This window comes from Bubalus bubalis, chromosome 3 (genome assembly GCF_019923935.1).
Source record: "Bubalus bubalis isolate 160015118507 breed Murrah chromosome 3, NDDB_SH_1, whole genome shotgun sequence".
In the NCBI taxonomy this organism is placed as follows: domain Eukaryota; kingdom Metazoa; phylum Chordata; class Mammalia; order Artiodactyla; family Bovidae; genus Bubalus; species Bubalus bubalis.
Window position 1 is genome coordinate 107,113,100 of NC_059159.1, and position 16,273 is coordinate 107,129,372.

Genomic DNA, 16,273 nt, shown 5'->3' on the forward strand with positions numbered 1-16,273 from the left:
GGTAGAGTTGGACTGTGAAGAAGGCTGAGCGCCAAAGAATTGATGCTTTTGAACTGTGGTGTTGGAGAAGACTCTTGAGAGTCCCTTGGACTGCAAGGAGATCCAACCAGTCCATTCTGAAGGAGATCAGCCCTGGGATTTCTTTGGAAGGAATGATGCTAAAGCTGAAACGCCAGTACTTTGGCCCCCTCATGCGAAGAGTTGACTCATTGGAAAAGACTCTGATGCTGGGAGGGATTGGGGGCAGGAGGAGAAGGGGACGACAGAGGATGAGATGGCTGGATGGCATCACCAACTCCATGGGCGTGAGTCTGAGTGAACTCTGGGAGTTGGTGATAGACAGGGAGGCCTGGCGTGCTGCGATTCATGGGGTCACAAAGAGTCGGACACGACTGAGCAACTGATCTGATCTGATCTGATATTCCATTTTTATAATAATTTTCTTGGATACTTGTGCTACTATCTCCTTCTTTTAGTATTTTTATTATCAAATGTCTATATAAAGAAGAGAATATTGGTGCATGTTATTGAAATACATCATCTTGTCATAAGAGATTGATCCATAACAATAATAAACCATGCTTTTATTATTATTATTATTATTTTACAGAAAACCTCTGGCAGTTTAATCCTATCTTTGAAAAATGATTTGATGTTCATTATTATGGCTACCTATTATTATTTAGATACATGTAAATTGAATGTCATGAAAAATATGGAATAATTCATGATTTAAGAATTCCTGAGAATGCCTGGAAGTCCTGGTCTCTTACTCCCAAATCTCAAAGACTAATGCCTTCTGGGAATTTGGAAACACCTAAGCAGTGTGGGATAGAACTACAAAGTGCCTGAAATGAACATACACAGAAATATTTGGCTAATACTTAGTACTTAAGAACCACTCAAATGATAGAGTCAGAATTGCACTCTTGTTGATTCCAGAACTCATCTTCTGTCCTCGACCCGAAACTTCCTCTTTTGTCACTAACTGTGTGTTAGTATTCATCCATCCATCCATCCACCCATCCAACAGGCATTTACTGAGCCCCATGTGTGGGAACCATACTGGTCTGGCACAAGAAGTTCAATAATATTTGCTGACTGCCTGACTACCAGGCACAAAACGTACTTAGGCATGAAACAGTGGCCCTGCGGGAATGAGACACAGGGCTGTCTACTTTTGATTAGGAGTAGAAGGGAAGGTCCAGGGAACAGTGGGGCAGTTTGGATCTAGAGTACAGTAGATGTCTGCTGCAGTCATACCTGGTCTTGTAAATGTACTCATGAGACGAAGAAAGGAAAGAGGGAAGGTCCCGAAATGGAGACTGTGGGATTTTTTTTTAAATTTATTTTTTATTGAAGAATAATTGTTTTACAGAATTTTGTTGTTTTCTGTCAAGCTTCAACATGAATCAACCATAGGTATACACATATTCCCTCCCCTTTTAAACCTCCCTCCCATATCCCATTCCATTCCATCCCTCTAGATTGATACGGAGCCCCTGTTTGATTTTGCTGAGCCATACAGCAAATTCTCGCTGACTATCTATTTTGCATATGGTAATGTAAGTTTCCATGTTACTCGTTCCACACATCTCACCCTCTCCTCCTCTCTGCCCATGTCCATAAGTCTATTCTCTATGTCTGTTTCTCCACTGCTGCCCTATAAATAAATTCTTCAGTACTGTTTTTCTAGTTCCCTATATATGCATTAGGATATGATATTTATCTTTCTCTTTCTGACTCACTTCACTCTGTATAATAGGTTCTAGGTTCATCCAACCTCATCGGAACTGACTCAAACACATTCCTTTTTATGACTGAGTAATATTCCATTGTGTATATGCACCACAACTTCTCTATCCATTCATCTGTTGATGGACATCTAGGTTGCTTCAGTGTTCTAGCTCTTGTAAATAGTGCTGCAATGAATAATGGGATACATGTGTCCAATTTTGGTCTGCTCAGGGTATCTGCCTAGGAGTGGGATTGCTGAGTCATATGGTGGTTTTATTCCTAGCTTTTTAAGGCATCTTCATACTGTCTTCCATAGTGGCTATATCAATTTACATTCCCACCAACAGTGCAAAAGCATTCCCTTTTCTCCATACCCTCTCCAGAATTTATTTTTTGTAGACTTTTTGATGATGGCCATTCTGACTGGTGTGAGGTGATATCTCATTGTAGTTTTGATTTTCATTTCTCTAATAATGAGTGATGTTGAGCAACTTTTCATGTGTTTGTTAGCCATCTGTATATCTTGTTTGGAGAAAAGTCTGTTTAGGTCTTCTTCCCACTTTTTGATTGGGTTGTTTGTTTTTCTGTGTTGAGTTGTATGAGCTGCTTGTATATTTTGGAAATTAATCCTTTGTCAGTTATTTCATTTGCTATTATTTTCTTCCATTCTGAGGGTTGTCTTTCCACCTGGTTTATAGTTTCCTTTGATATGCAAAAGCTTTTAACTTTAATCAGGTCCCACCTGTTTACTTTTGTTTTTATTTCCATTACTCTAGGAGGTGGGTCATAGAGGATCTTGCTTTGATTTATGTCATCGAGTGTTCTGCCTATGTTTTCCTCTAAGAGTTTTATAGTTTCTGATCTTACATTTAGGTCTTTGATCCATTTTGAGTTTATCTTTGTGTTTGGTGTTAGAAAGTGTTTTAAATTCATTCTTTTACATGTGGCTGTCCAGTTTTCCCAGCACCATCTATTGAAGAGGCTGTCTTTGCCCCATTGTATATTCTTGCCTCCTTTGTCAAAAATAAGTACCTATAGGTGCATGGGTTTATTTCTGGGCTTTCTATCTTGTTCCATTGGTCTCTATTTCCGTTTTTTGCCAGTACCATACTGTCTTGATGACTGTAGCCTTGTAGTATAATCTGAAGTCAGGAAGGTTGATTCCTCCAGCTCCATTCTTCTTTCTCAAGACTGCTTTGGCTATTTGGGGTCTTTTGTGTTTCCATATGAAATGTGAAATTTTTTATTCTAGTTCTGTGAAAAATGCCATTGGATAGGGATTGCACTGAATATGTAGATTGCATTTGGTAGTATAGTCATTTTCACAATATTGATTCTTCCTACCCAGGAACATGGAATATCTCTCCATCTGTTTATGTCATCTTTGATTTCTTTCATTAGTGTCTTATAATTTTCTGTATACAGTTCTTTTGTCTCTTTAGGTAAGTTTATTCCTAGATATTTAATTCTTTTTGTTGCAATGGTGAATGGGATTGATTCCTTAATTTCTATTTATCATTTTTTATTGTTAGTATATAGAAATCCAAGTGATTTCTGTGTGTTGATTTTTGTATCCTGCAACTTTGCTAAATTCACTGATTAGCTCTAGTAATTTTCTGATATTATCTTTAGAGTTTTCTATGTACAGTATCATGTCATCTGCAAACAATGAGAGCTTTACTCTTCTTTTCCAATCTGGATTCCTTTTATTTCTTTTTCTTCTCTGATTGCTGTAGCTAGGACTTCCAGAACTATGTTGAATAATAGTGGTGAAAGTGGACACCCTTGTCTTGTTCCTGATCTTAGGGGGAATGCTTTCAGTTTTTTACTGAAAGAATGTTTGCTATAGGCTTATTACATATGGCCTTTACTATGTTGAGGTAGGTTCCTTCTATGCCCATTTTTTGAAGAGTTTTAATCATAAATGGCTGCTGAATTTCGTCAAAGGCTTTTTCTGCATCTATTGAGATTATCATATGGTTTTTATCTTTCAACTTGTTAATATGGTGTATCACATTGATTGATTTGTGTATATTGAAGAATCCTTGCATTCCTGGAATCAAACCAACTTGATCATGGTATATGAGCTTTTTGATGTGTTGCTGAATTCCGTTTGCTAAAATTTTATTGAGGATTTTTGGATCTATGTTCATCAATGATATTGGCCTGTAGTTTTCTTTTTTTGTGTTGTCTTTGTCTGGTTTTGGTATCAGGGTGATGGTGGCCTTGTAGAATGAGTTTGGAAGTGTTCCTTCCTCTGCAATTTTTGAAAGAGTTTTAGAAGGATAGGCATTAGCTCTTTTCTAAATGTTTGATAGAATTCTCCTGTGAAGCCATCTGCTCCTGAGCTTTTTTTTTGGGGGGGGGGGGGGGGGGGGATTTTTTATCACAGCTTCAATTTCAGGCTTGTAATTAGGTTGTTCATAATTTCTATTTCTTCCTGGTTCAGTCTTGGAAGATAGAACTTTTGTAAGAATGGGTCCATTTCTTCAAGGTTTTCCATTTTATTGCCATATTGTTGTTTATGATAATCCTTTGTATTTCTGCATTGTCTGTTGCAAACGTTTTCATTTCTAATTTTGTTGATTTGATTCTTCTCTCTTTTTTTCTTGATGAGTCTGGCTAAAGGCTTGTCAATTTTGTTTATCTTCTCAAAGAACCAGCTTTTGTTTTATTGATATTTACTATTGTTTCTTTCATTTCTTTTTCATTTATCTCTGCTGGGATAATTATTTTTTTTTTCCTTCTACTAATTTTGGTGTTTTTTTGTTCTTCTTTTTCCAGTTGTTTTAGGTGTAAAGTTAGGTTGTCTATTTGACATTTTTCTTGTTTCTTGACATAGGATTATATTGCTATAAACTTCCCTTTTAGAACTGCTTTTGCTGCATCCCATAGGCTTTGAGTTGTGTTTTCATTGTCATTTGTTTCTAGAAATTTTTTTGATTTCCCTTTTGATTTATTCAGTAACATGTTGGTTATTTAGAAACATGTTATTTAATCTCCATGTGTTTGTGTTTCTTAGTTTTTTTCTTGTAATTGATATCTAGTCTCATAGTGTTGTGGTTGGAGAACATGCTTGATATAATTTCAATTTTCTTAAATTTACTGAGGTTTGATTTGTGACCCAAGATGTGGTCTATCTTGGAGAATGTTCTATGTGCACTTGAGAAAAGGTTTATTCTTTTGCATTTGGATGGAATGTCCTGAAGATATCATGAGATCCATCTCATCAAATTTATCATTTAAGACTGTGTTTGCTCATTAATTTTCTATTTTGATGATCTGTCCATTGATATGAGTGGGTGGTAAGGTCTCCGACTACTATTGTGTTACTGTTAATTTCTCCTTTTATGTCTGTTAGTGTTTGTCTTATGTATTGAGGGGCTCCTATGTTGGGTGCATAGATATTGACAATTGTTATGTCTTCCTCTTGGATTGATTCCTTGATCATTATGTAGCGTCCTTCCTTATCTCTTGTAATATTCTTTATTTCAAGATCTATTTTGTCTGATATGAAGATTACTACTCCAGCTTTCTTTTGCTTCCCCATTTGCATGGGATATATTTTTCCATCCTCTCACTTTCAGTCTATATGTGTCTTTAGGTCTGAAGTGGGTTTCTTGTAGACAGTATATATATATGGGTCTTGTTTCTGTATCCATCCAGCCAGTCTGTGTCTTTTAGTTGGAGCATTTAATCCATTTACATTTAAAGTAATTATTGATATATATGTTCCTATTGCCATTTTTTTTAATTGTTTGGGGTTGATTTTGTTGATCTTTTTTTTTCTCTTGTATTTCTCAACTATGTAAATCCCTTTAACATTTGTCATAAAGCTGGTTTGGTGGTACTGAATTCTCTTAACTTTTACTTTAAGTTAAATATGGCAAAACCAACACAATATTGTAAAGTTAAAATATTAAAAAAATAAAATAAAATAAAAAAAGAAAAGCTTTTCATTTCTGCATCAATTTTGAAAGACATCCTTGCTGGGTACAGTAATCTTGATTGTAGATTTTTCCCTTTCAGTACTTTAAATATATCCTGCCATCCCCTTCTGGCCTGCAGAATTTCTGCTGAAAGATTGGCTTATAAGTATATGGGGTTTCCCTTGTATGTTATTTATTGCTTCTCCCTTGCTGCTTTTAATATTCTTTCTTTGTGTTTAGTCTTTGTTAGTTTGATTATTATGTGTCTTGGCATGTTTCGCCTTGGGTTTATCCTGTATGGGACTCTTTGGGCCTCTTGGACTTGATTAACTATTTCCTTTTCCATGTTGGGGAAATTTTCAACTATAATCTCTTTAAAATTTTCTCATACACTTTTTTTCTCTTCTTCTTCTGGGACCTCTATAATTCTAATGTTGGTGTGTTTGATATTGTCCCAGAGGTCTCTGAGACTATCTTCAGTTCTTTTCATTCTTTTTACTTTATTCTGTTCTTCAGAAGTTACTTCCACCATTTTATCTTCCAGCTCACTGATTCATTCTGCTTCAGATATTCTGCTATTGATTCCTTCTAGAGTATTTTTAATTTTAGTAATTGTGTTGTTTGTCTCTGTATGTTTATTCTTTAATTCTTCTAGGTCTTTTGTTAATTCATTCTTGCATTTTCTCAGTTTTGTTTTCAAGATTTTTGATCATCTTTACAATCATTATTCTGAATTCTTTTTCAGGTAATTTGCCTATTTCCTCTTCATTTATTTGGCCTTCTGTGTTTCTAGTTTGTTACTTCATTTGTATAGTATTTCTCTGCCTTTTCTATTTTTTTTTAACTTATTGTGTTTGAGGTCTATTTTCCCAGGATTCCGAGAAGGCAATGGCACCCCACTCTGGTACTCTTGCCTGGAAAAATCCCATGGATGGAGGAGCCTGGTAGGCTGCAGTCCATGGGGTTGCTAAGAGTCGGACATGACTAGCAACTTCACTTTCCCTTTTCACTTTCATGCATTGGAGAAGGAAATGGCAACCCAGCCAGTGTTCTTGCCTGGAAAATCCCAGGCACAGGAGAGCCTGGTGGGCTGCCATCTATGGGGTCGCACAGAGTTGGACACGACTGAAGTGACTTACCAGTTTCCCAGGATTCAAGGTTGAATTCTTTCTTTCTTTTGGTTTCTGCCCTCCTAAGTTTGGTACAGTGGTTTGTATAAGCTTTGTATAGGGTGAGATTTGAGCTGAGTTTTGAGTTTTTGTTTGTTTGTTCACTGCAGATGGTGACTGCACCCATGAAATTAAAAGACTTCACATTCCAGGATTTCTGGCTCTAGGTGAGTGATCACACCATTGTGATTATCTGGGTCATGAAGATCTTTTTTATACAGTTCTTCTGTGTATTCTTGCCACCTCTTCTTAATATCTTCTGCTTCTGTTAGGTCCGTACCATTTCTGTCCTTTATCGAGCCCATCTTTGCATGAAATGTTCCCTTGATATCTCTAATTTTCTTGAAGAGATCTCTAGTCTTTCCCATTCTGTTGTTTTCCTCTATTTCTTTGCACTGATCACTGAGGAAGGCTTTCTTATCTCTTCTTGCTATTCTTTGGAACTCTGCATTCAGATGCTTATATCTTTCCTTTTCTCCTTTGCTTTTCGCTTCTCTTCTTTTCACAGCTTTTGTAAGGCCTCCCCAGACAGCCATTTTGCTTTTTTGCATTTCTTTTCCATGGGGATGGTCTTGATCCCTGTCTCCTGTACAATGTCACAATCCTCATTCCATAGTTCATCAGGCACTCTATCTATCAGATCTAGGCCCTTAAATCTATTTCTCACTTCCACTGTATAATCATAAGGGATTTGATTTAGGTCATGCCTGAATGGTCTAGTGGTTTTCCCTACTTTCTTCAATTTAAGTCTGAATTTGGCAATAAGGAGTTCATGATCTGAGTCACAGTCAGCTCCTGGTCTTGTTTTTGCTGACTGTATAGACCTTCTCCATCTTTGGCTGCAAAGAATATAATCAATCTGATTTCGGTGTTGACCATCTGGTGATGTCCAAGTGTAGAGTCTTCTCTTGTGTTGTTGGAAGAGGGTGTTTGCTATGACCAGTGCATTTTCTTGGCAAAAGTCTATTAGCCTTTTCCCTGCTTCACTCCATATTCCAAGGCCAAATTTGCCTGTTATTCTTGTTATTGCCAGGTGTTTCTTGACTTCCTACTTTTGCATTCCAGTCCCCTAAATGAAAAGGACATCTTTTTTGGGTGTTAGTTCTAAAAGGTCTTGTAGGTCTTCATAGAACCGTTCAACTTCAGCTTCTTCAGTGTTACTGGTTGGGGCATAGACTTGGATTACTATGATATTGAATGGTTTGCCTTGGAAATGAACAGAGATCATTCTGTCCTTTTTGAGATTGCATCCAAGTACTGCATTTCGGACTCTTTTGTTGACCATGATGGCTACTCCATTTCTTCTGAGGGATTCCTGCCCACAATAGTAGATATAATGGTCATCTGAGTTAAATTCACCCATTCCAGTCCATTTCAGTTCACTGATTCCTAGAATGTCGACATTCACTCTCGCCATCTCTTGTTTGACCACTTCCAATTTGCCTTGATTGATGGACCTGACATTCCAGGTTCCTATGCAATATTGCTCTTTACAGCATCAGACTTTGCTTCTATCACCAGTCACATCCACAGCTGGGTATTGTTTTTGCTTTGGCTCCATCCCTTCATTCTTTCTGGAGTTATTTCCCCACTGATCTCCAGTAGCATATTGGGCACCTACTGACCTGGGGAATTCCTCTTTCAGTATCCTATCATTTTGCCTTTTCATACTGTTCATGGGGTTCTCAAGGCAAGAATACTGAAGTGTTTTGCCTTATGCAGAGTTAAATAGAGGTAGATAAAGATTTACATACGTTAAAGATTAACCTCAAGGGGAAAAGAACAGTAGGAAAAACAAACAAAGGGATAAATGTAGAAAAAAATAATAGGTTTAAAAATTAAAATTAAAAAAAGAGAAAAAAAGGGAAAACTCCACAGAACTGCAAAAGCCCAATGTAAAGGCAGAGGTTACAAAAAGCCCAATGTAAAGGCAGAGGTTTATAACAATAAAAAATGCGACTGAGAAAAAATAAAAGCTCAAAAGCTTAATTAGATTTCATAGTGCCAGTAAAATCGACAACTATAACAGAGGGGGGTAAAAAAGGAAAAAGAAAAAGAAAAAAAATCCAAAAAAATCTACAGAACAAGTCAAAACATAAGAATAATAAATGTTTTTCTTGTTTCACTGCTGTCAGAGTTCTTTCCCTCGCTGGGAGTCACAGTCCACCTCACCTCCCTAGGATGCACTCCAACATTGTGCTGATCTCTGGACCTGCTGTGGGGCAGCTCAGATTCTAACTGGTCTTATTCCTCTGTGTTCTTGCCTCCAATGTCCACAGCTATCAGAATTAGTGTGTTTTCTTTTGTGGGAGCTCTCAGTTACCTTTTATATATTCCATAGACACAGAGTCTGCCTAGTTGGTTATGTAGATTTAATCTACAGCTTGTACAGCTGGTGGGAAAGTTTTGGGTCTTCTTCCTTAGCCACACTGCCTCTGGGTTTTAATTATGGTTTTATTTCCACCTCTGGCATGTGGGTCATCCACTGGGGTTTCCTGCTGAGGCTGCCCTGGAGGACTTGGGTTTGCCCCTGTGAGGGTCAGGTGTGGAGGTGGTGCAGCTGCTTGGGTCGCAGGGGTTCTGGCAGCACCTGGTACTCAGGGGAGTTGGCGGCTAGGGCAGCGGGAAATATAGAGCTCTAGAAGGATATGGCAACCAGTATTGGCCAATATGCTTCAGTATTCTAGCATAGAGAACCCCCTCCCTGACAGAGAATCCTTGCGGCCACAGTCTATAGGGTCACAAAGAGTTGGACACAACCGAAGTTACCCTGCACGCATAGACGCAAGACTTTTTTTTGCCTGTGTCAGCTCTGCCACAGTGAGTTGAGCGTGAAGGTTGCGCAGCTTCTTGGCTTGCGGGGACCCTGGCAGTGCCAAGTGTGCTGTGACAGGGACTGCCTCCACTGCAGGAGTTATGGCCTTATCAGAGTCTTTTTTCAAGCCTCTTGTAGCTGGCAATCAGAATGCCTCTTTGGCCAGTCTTTCCCCATAGCTCTGCCCATTCAGGCACTTAGATGGCTCCCTTGCCTGGGGTCCTTCTCTGTTGTTCCCCGGCACTTCCGGCACATAGAGAGGCTCTCCTGGATGGGGTCCTACCCTGTATACTGGCACATCAGGCACTTAAATGGGCACCCTGGGTGGGGTCCTGCTTTGTAGTTCAATGTGTCAGGTGTTTGATGGGTCAGCCTCTCTGTTGTTCAGCTGCAGATGCTGGCATGTGGGGAGAGAGAGGCTATTGTGATGGCTCCGCCCCCTACACGTGACGCAGCAGTACTGCCTTGCTTCCATAGCTGCCCAGCTTTCCTCCACAGGCATTTCCCACCACAATCTCCTCCCTCAACTCCCCTCGATCAGTCTCGCCGCAGTCATCAGCAGCCCTCACCCTGGGATTGCTCCACAATCCCTAAACTCCAGCTCCCAGCCGCTGCACCTTCCAGGGAACTTGCATCCCTCTCCAGGGTATGCATGGCTGGGGCAAGGACTATCTGTTTCTCATTCCATTTAGACTGCCACAGATCAACTGTTTCACCTTCAGCCTTAAATGTTTCTCCTCTGACTTAGACAATTGCCCTGAGGTGGAGATCAGACCCCTGCTTCTGGCCCCCCACCCACCAAGGGCAAGTCCAGTCCTGCTAACATTCTTGTTTTCCCCATAATTCCTTCGTCCTACCGAGTTTTGCATGGGTCTATATATTCTTTTCCTCTGGTCAGGTCTTCCTGTCTGCTCTCAGCTGGTGTTCTGCATGCACTTCTGAATCTGAAGGTGTGTTCCTGATGTGTCCATAGACAGATGTACTCCACCTTCACCTACTCCTCCGCCATCTTGTTCTCTCTAAGACCGTGGGATTTTAAGAGAAAGAGGAGAGGTCACCAAGACGCAGAGCTCATTGAGTAGGAACACAGACTTTGATATCTAACAGACTTCCATTTAAATTCCGATTCTGTGATCTTAGACGTTACTGAAGTGCTCTGGGGCTCAGTTTTCTTGTTTGCAAAATAGGAATAATACTTATATTTAAAGCTTATTCTGTGGATTGCATACATTTATATTTACTCTTAACATGATATCTGAAACAGTAAATAATCAATAAGAAGTATCTGTTAATCATATTTTATTAATATTGTCATTTTGCCTCATCCTCATTATTGTTGAGAAATTTCCAATATTTATGAGTAATGTGCTATGAAGAGTTTTAGACATTTCTTCAGTGAATTAGTTTTATACATGTCTTCAGTGCCTAAGGAGAGACTATTTAGAAGGTGGTCTGACTTTTGGAAGAAGGAAACAGCCCAAGCTCTCATATTTCCTTTTCTGTTCAGTGATGGGAAAAGTTTTTCTTAGCATGTTTGTCCTGAAACCATGGATACGGCACAAAAATAAAAGAATGTGGCTTCCCTGGGATTTGGGATGCATATGTTAGTCAGAAAGCATAAATAAATATATGTAATATGTTTCTAATATCTTTTCTTTCAAGATAAATGTGGAACCCAGCCCTCCTCAAGCCTGTTGCAGGGTCATGGTGCGCCCTCTGGTGGCCAGTCTTTCAATGGCCTCACCCGCCCTGTTGAGCAAACTGAAGGCACTCTCTCCTGGTGAGTACTTAATTTCTTTCTTCAAGTAAGGAGAAGGATCCACCGCTGGGGGACGACTTTCTAAAGTCACAGTCCTGGAAATGGCCAGGCCAGAGCTGCTTCCATGATTTCTTGAGGGAAAGTTGCTTTCAGTTCAGTTCAGTTCAGTCGCTCAGTCGTGTCCGACTCTTTGTGACCCCATGAATCACAGCACGCCAGGCCTCCCTGTCCATCACCAACTCCTGGAGTTCACTCAGACTCACATCCATCGAGTCAGTGATGCCATCCAGCCATCTCATCCTCTGTTGTCCCCTTCTCCTCCTGCCCCCAATCCCTCCCAGCATCAGAGGCTTTTCCAATGAGTCAACTCTTCGCATGAGGGGGCCAAAGTACTGGAGCTTCAGCTTCAGCATCATTCCTTCCAAAGAAATCCCAGGGCTGATCTCCTTCAGAATGGATTGGTTGGGATCTCCTTGCAGTCCAAGGGACTCTCAAGAGTCTTCTCCAACACCACAGTTCAAAAGCATCAATTCCTCAGCGCTCAGCCTTCTTCACAGTCCAACTCTCACATCCATACATGACCACTGGAAAAATTAGCCTTGACTAGATGGACCTTTGTTGGCAAAGTAATGTCTCTGCTTTTGAATATGCTATCTAGGTTAGTCATAACTTTCCTTCCAAGGAGTAAGCGTCTTTTAATTTCATGGCTGCACTCACCATCTGCAGTGATTTTGGAGCCCCGAAAAATAAAGTCTGACACTGTTTCCACTGTTTCCCCATCTATTTCCCATGAAGTGATGAGACCGGATACCATGGTCTTTGTCTTCTGAATGTTGAGCTTTAAGCCAACTTTTTCACTCTCCACTTTCACTTTCATCAAGAGGCTTTTGAGTTCCTCTTCACTTTCTGCCATAAGGGTGGTGTCATCTGCATATCTGAGGTTATTGATATTTCTCCTGGAAATCTTGATTCCAGCTTGTGTTTCTTTCAGTCCAGCGTTTCTCACGATGTACTCTGCATATAAAAAAGTCCAGCGTTTCTCACAATGTACTCTGCATATTTAAAGCAGGGTGACAATATACAGCCTTGACGTACTCCTTTTTCTATACATGTGCACGTTGAGGAGCTGCCTGTGTTTTTTTCCAAGAACATGCTTCATATAGTTATGTCACTTTGTGCCTGTCTTGGTCTGTCTGGCCAGAAGTGAGGTCAGTAAGTAAGTTAAGAAGTGGTTCCATGATGAGAAATATCACTGGTGAAATGGGCCAACTCTAGGCTGCGGTCCTTTTATCCCATGGTAGGGAGTTGAGACTTCTCACTTTAGCTAAATGATCCTCACAGGAATGAGGAGCTACCAAAGGGTGTACTGGGATGAGGGTGGGGAGGGACACGATCAGATTTATACCACAGAAAGGTGACTCTGAATGAAGTGAAATGGATGGATTTGGGTTCACATAATCTTGGAGTTAAGGAGACAGTCAGGAGGCTGTTGCAAAAGAGAAGGTGTGAGATGGTGGTAGCCTGAACCAAGTGGTACCGTAGGGCTGGAGAGAAGAGGATGGATTCTTGGAGATGTTTGGAAAGTATCATCACATAGGACGGTTGTTAATTAGATGTGGAGAGTCACAAGGAATTGGAACTAGAGTGTGCTTCCCAGATTTTGGGCTTGGGCAACTGGGTAGATAGTGGTGATGTTCACTGAGATCGGAACTCTGAGGGAAGCACAGGTTTGAGGGCATGACCTCCTCAGGGTTCAGTTTAGGTTGTGTTCATTTAGAGGAAGCTGTGGACTCTCCAGGTAGAGATGCTAGGCCATGGCTCATCTGCCTCTCAACCTCAGGCTCTTGTTGCTGTACCATGGCTGCCTCATCCTCCAGGCAGAGCTCAGACTTTGGGATGGTGGGGAGAAGGTGCTGTCAGGGACCTTTAGCCATAATGGCCAAAATGGTTTGCCTGGGGCATTCCTTCTGGTGTCGGAGGAGGAATATGGGGAAAGGGTGCAAGGAAGAAACCTCAGTATTATTAATACAATATTCCTTTTCCCAGAAGCATCTATGCACCATTGTCATTGATTCAGGCAAGGATTATCAATGGATGCTAAAACCAGTTTGCTTGTAAACGAGCTATTTACATAGCCTAAAAGTAACTCTCCATAGATTATTTAGTACAACAAAGAGAAAAAATTATCTTGCGTGAAAAGTGCTGGGTGACAATACCAGTGTATACTCATCCATTATTTATTGATTATGAAAAGGGGAAGGATTCTGTAAAGTGGAGAAGTCATCTGGGCACCACATGATCAAAGGTCATGGTCACCAGTAACGGGGCAAACAGGCAGCAAGTGCCTCCTAAGGTGAGGTACTGAGGCGGACACAGAGGGGCATAGTTTGAGTCTTGTCCAAAGGAAACACCAAATAAACCCAAATCAAAAGACATGCTGGAAAACCACTGGCCTGTACTCGTCAAGAATATCAGTATTATAAAGGACAAAGGCTGAGGAACCATTGAGTTAAAAGAGACTAAAGAAACATGACAGCTAAGTGTACATATGCAATCCCAGATTGGAAGAGCATGTTCAGTTCAGTTCAGTCGCTCAGTCGTGTCCGACTCTTTGCGACCCCATGAATCGCAGCATGCCAGGCCTTCCGGTCCATCACCAACTCCCGGAGTTCACTCAGACTCACGTCCATCGAGTCAGTGATGCCATCCAGCCATCTCATCCTCTGTCATCCCCTTCTCCTCCTGCCCCCAATCCCTCCCAGCATCAGAGTCTTTTCCAATGAGTCAGCTCTTCGCATGAGGTGGCCAAAGTACTGGAGTTTCAGCTTTAACATCAGTCCTTCCAATGAACACCCAGGACAAACAATATTAGAAATATGGGCAAATTTGAATATGATTGTGTTCAGTAATAGTATTATATTGGAACGTGTCCTCAATTGGATCATTATGCTGTGCCCTTGTTCCCAGCAAACACTTGCACATATGTTTAGGTGAGAAGAAACACAATGTCTGTAACTCACCTCAAATACTGCCCGCTTTAGTCCATATGGGTTGCTATGACAGAATGCAACAGACTGGATGACTTATAAACTACAGAAAAGTATTTCTCACAGTTCTACCGACTAGAAGTCCAAGATCATTGTGCATGTCCAAGTGAGGGCCCTCTTCTGGGTGGTCTACTTCTCTGTATCCTCAAAGGGGAAAAGGGTCAAGGGAGCTTTGTGGGGGGTCTCTTTTTAAAAAAAAATTTGGTGAATACTCTTTTTTGAATTTTTATTTTATATTGGAATATAGTTGATTAACAGTGTTGTGTTAGTTTCAGTTGTACAGCAAAATGAATCAGTTATACCATATATATGTCTATTCTTTTTCAAGTTCTTTTCCCATTTAGGTTATTACAGAATATTGAGCAGAGTTCCCTGGGCTATAAAGTAGGTCCTTGTTGGTTATATATTTTAAGTATAGTATAGTGTGTACATATCAATCCCAGATTTCTAATCTATCCCTCCCCTCAACCCTCCCCTCTAGTAACCATTAAGTTCATTATCTAAGTCTGTGAGTGTGCTTCTCTTTTGTACATAAGTTCATTTGTCTCATTTTTTTAGATTCTATATGTAGGTGATATCATATGGTATTTATCTTTGTCTGACTTCCTTCACTTAGTATGATGATCTATGGGTCCACCCATGTTGCTGCAGATGTCATTATTTCATTCTTTTTTATGACTTGAGTAGAATTCCACTATATATGTGTATGTGTACATATAGGATAGAGATATATCTTCTTTATCCATTCATCTGTTGAGGGACACTTAAGCTGCTTCCATGTCTTGGCTATTGTAAATAGTGCTGTTATGAACATTGGGGTGCATGTGTGTTTTCAAATTAGAGCTTTCACCCTTTCCTTATATACACCCAGGAATGGGATGGCTAGATCATATGGCGACTCTATTTTTTGTTTTTAAAGAAACCTCCTTACTCTTCTCCATAGTGGCTGTATTAATTTATATTCCCACCAATAGTGCAAGAGGTTCCCTTTTCTCCACATCCTCTCTCGCATTTATTGTTTGTAGACCTATAACGATGGCCATTCTGATTGGTATGAAGTGGTATCTCATTGTAGTTTTGATTTGCATAATACTTAATGATGCCGAGCATCTTCTCATGTGCCTCTTGGCCATCTGTATGTCTTCTTTGGAGAAATGTCTCTTTAGGTCTTCTTATAAGGGCACTCAGAGAAGGCAATGGCACCCCACTCCAGTACTCTTGCCTGGAAAATCCCATGGATGGAGGAGCCTGGTAGGCTGTAGTCCATGGGGTCGCTAAGAGTCGGACACGCCTGAGCAACTTCACTTTCACTTTTCCCTTTCATGCATTGGAGAAGGAAATGGCAACCCACTCGGGTGGTCTTGCCTGGAGAATCCCAGGGATGGCGGAGCCTGGTGGGGTCTATGGGGTCACACAGAGTCGGACACGACTGAAGCGACTTGGCAGCAGTAGCAGCAGCATAAGGGCACTACTCCTAATCTTGGGTGCTCTCCCTTCATGACCTTATCACCTCCCAAAGGTCCCACCCCAATACCATCACAATGGGGGTTAGAATTTCAACACATGGATCGAGGGGGGCACAAACATTCAACCTATAGCAGTTCCTGACAATGATATTAATATGTATATTTATATAGACAGAGATAGAGAAAAGGTGGTAAAATGTTAATAATTGGTGAATGTACATATATAGATGTTCAATGTACTTTTTTGCAGTGTGTCTTGGGGTTATTAAGGTAAAAAGAAAAGAAATATTTACATTTGTCCAACCCATGAATAAATAAAGGGGATTCTGAATACTGAAAATTCTAACCAGT

At 40.3% G+C, this 16,273-nt stretch overlaps 1 long non-coding RNA gene across 2 annotated transcripts in view; it reads left to right on the forward strand.

Annotated features, from left to right (window-relative positions):
* Positions 1 to 16,273, forward strand: part of LOC123332835 — a 60,703-nt gene that overhangs the window by 43,696 nt on the left and 734 nt on the right. For both annotated transcript variants that reach the window (XR_006549927.2, XR_006549926.2), the window contains exons 3-4: positions 6,946 to 7,002; positions 11,313 to 11,430. This is a non-coding gene — a long non-coding RNA (uncharacterized LOC123332835). The remainder of the gene's footprint in view (positions 1 to 6,945; positions 7,003 to 11,312; positions 11,431 to 16,273) is intronic.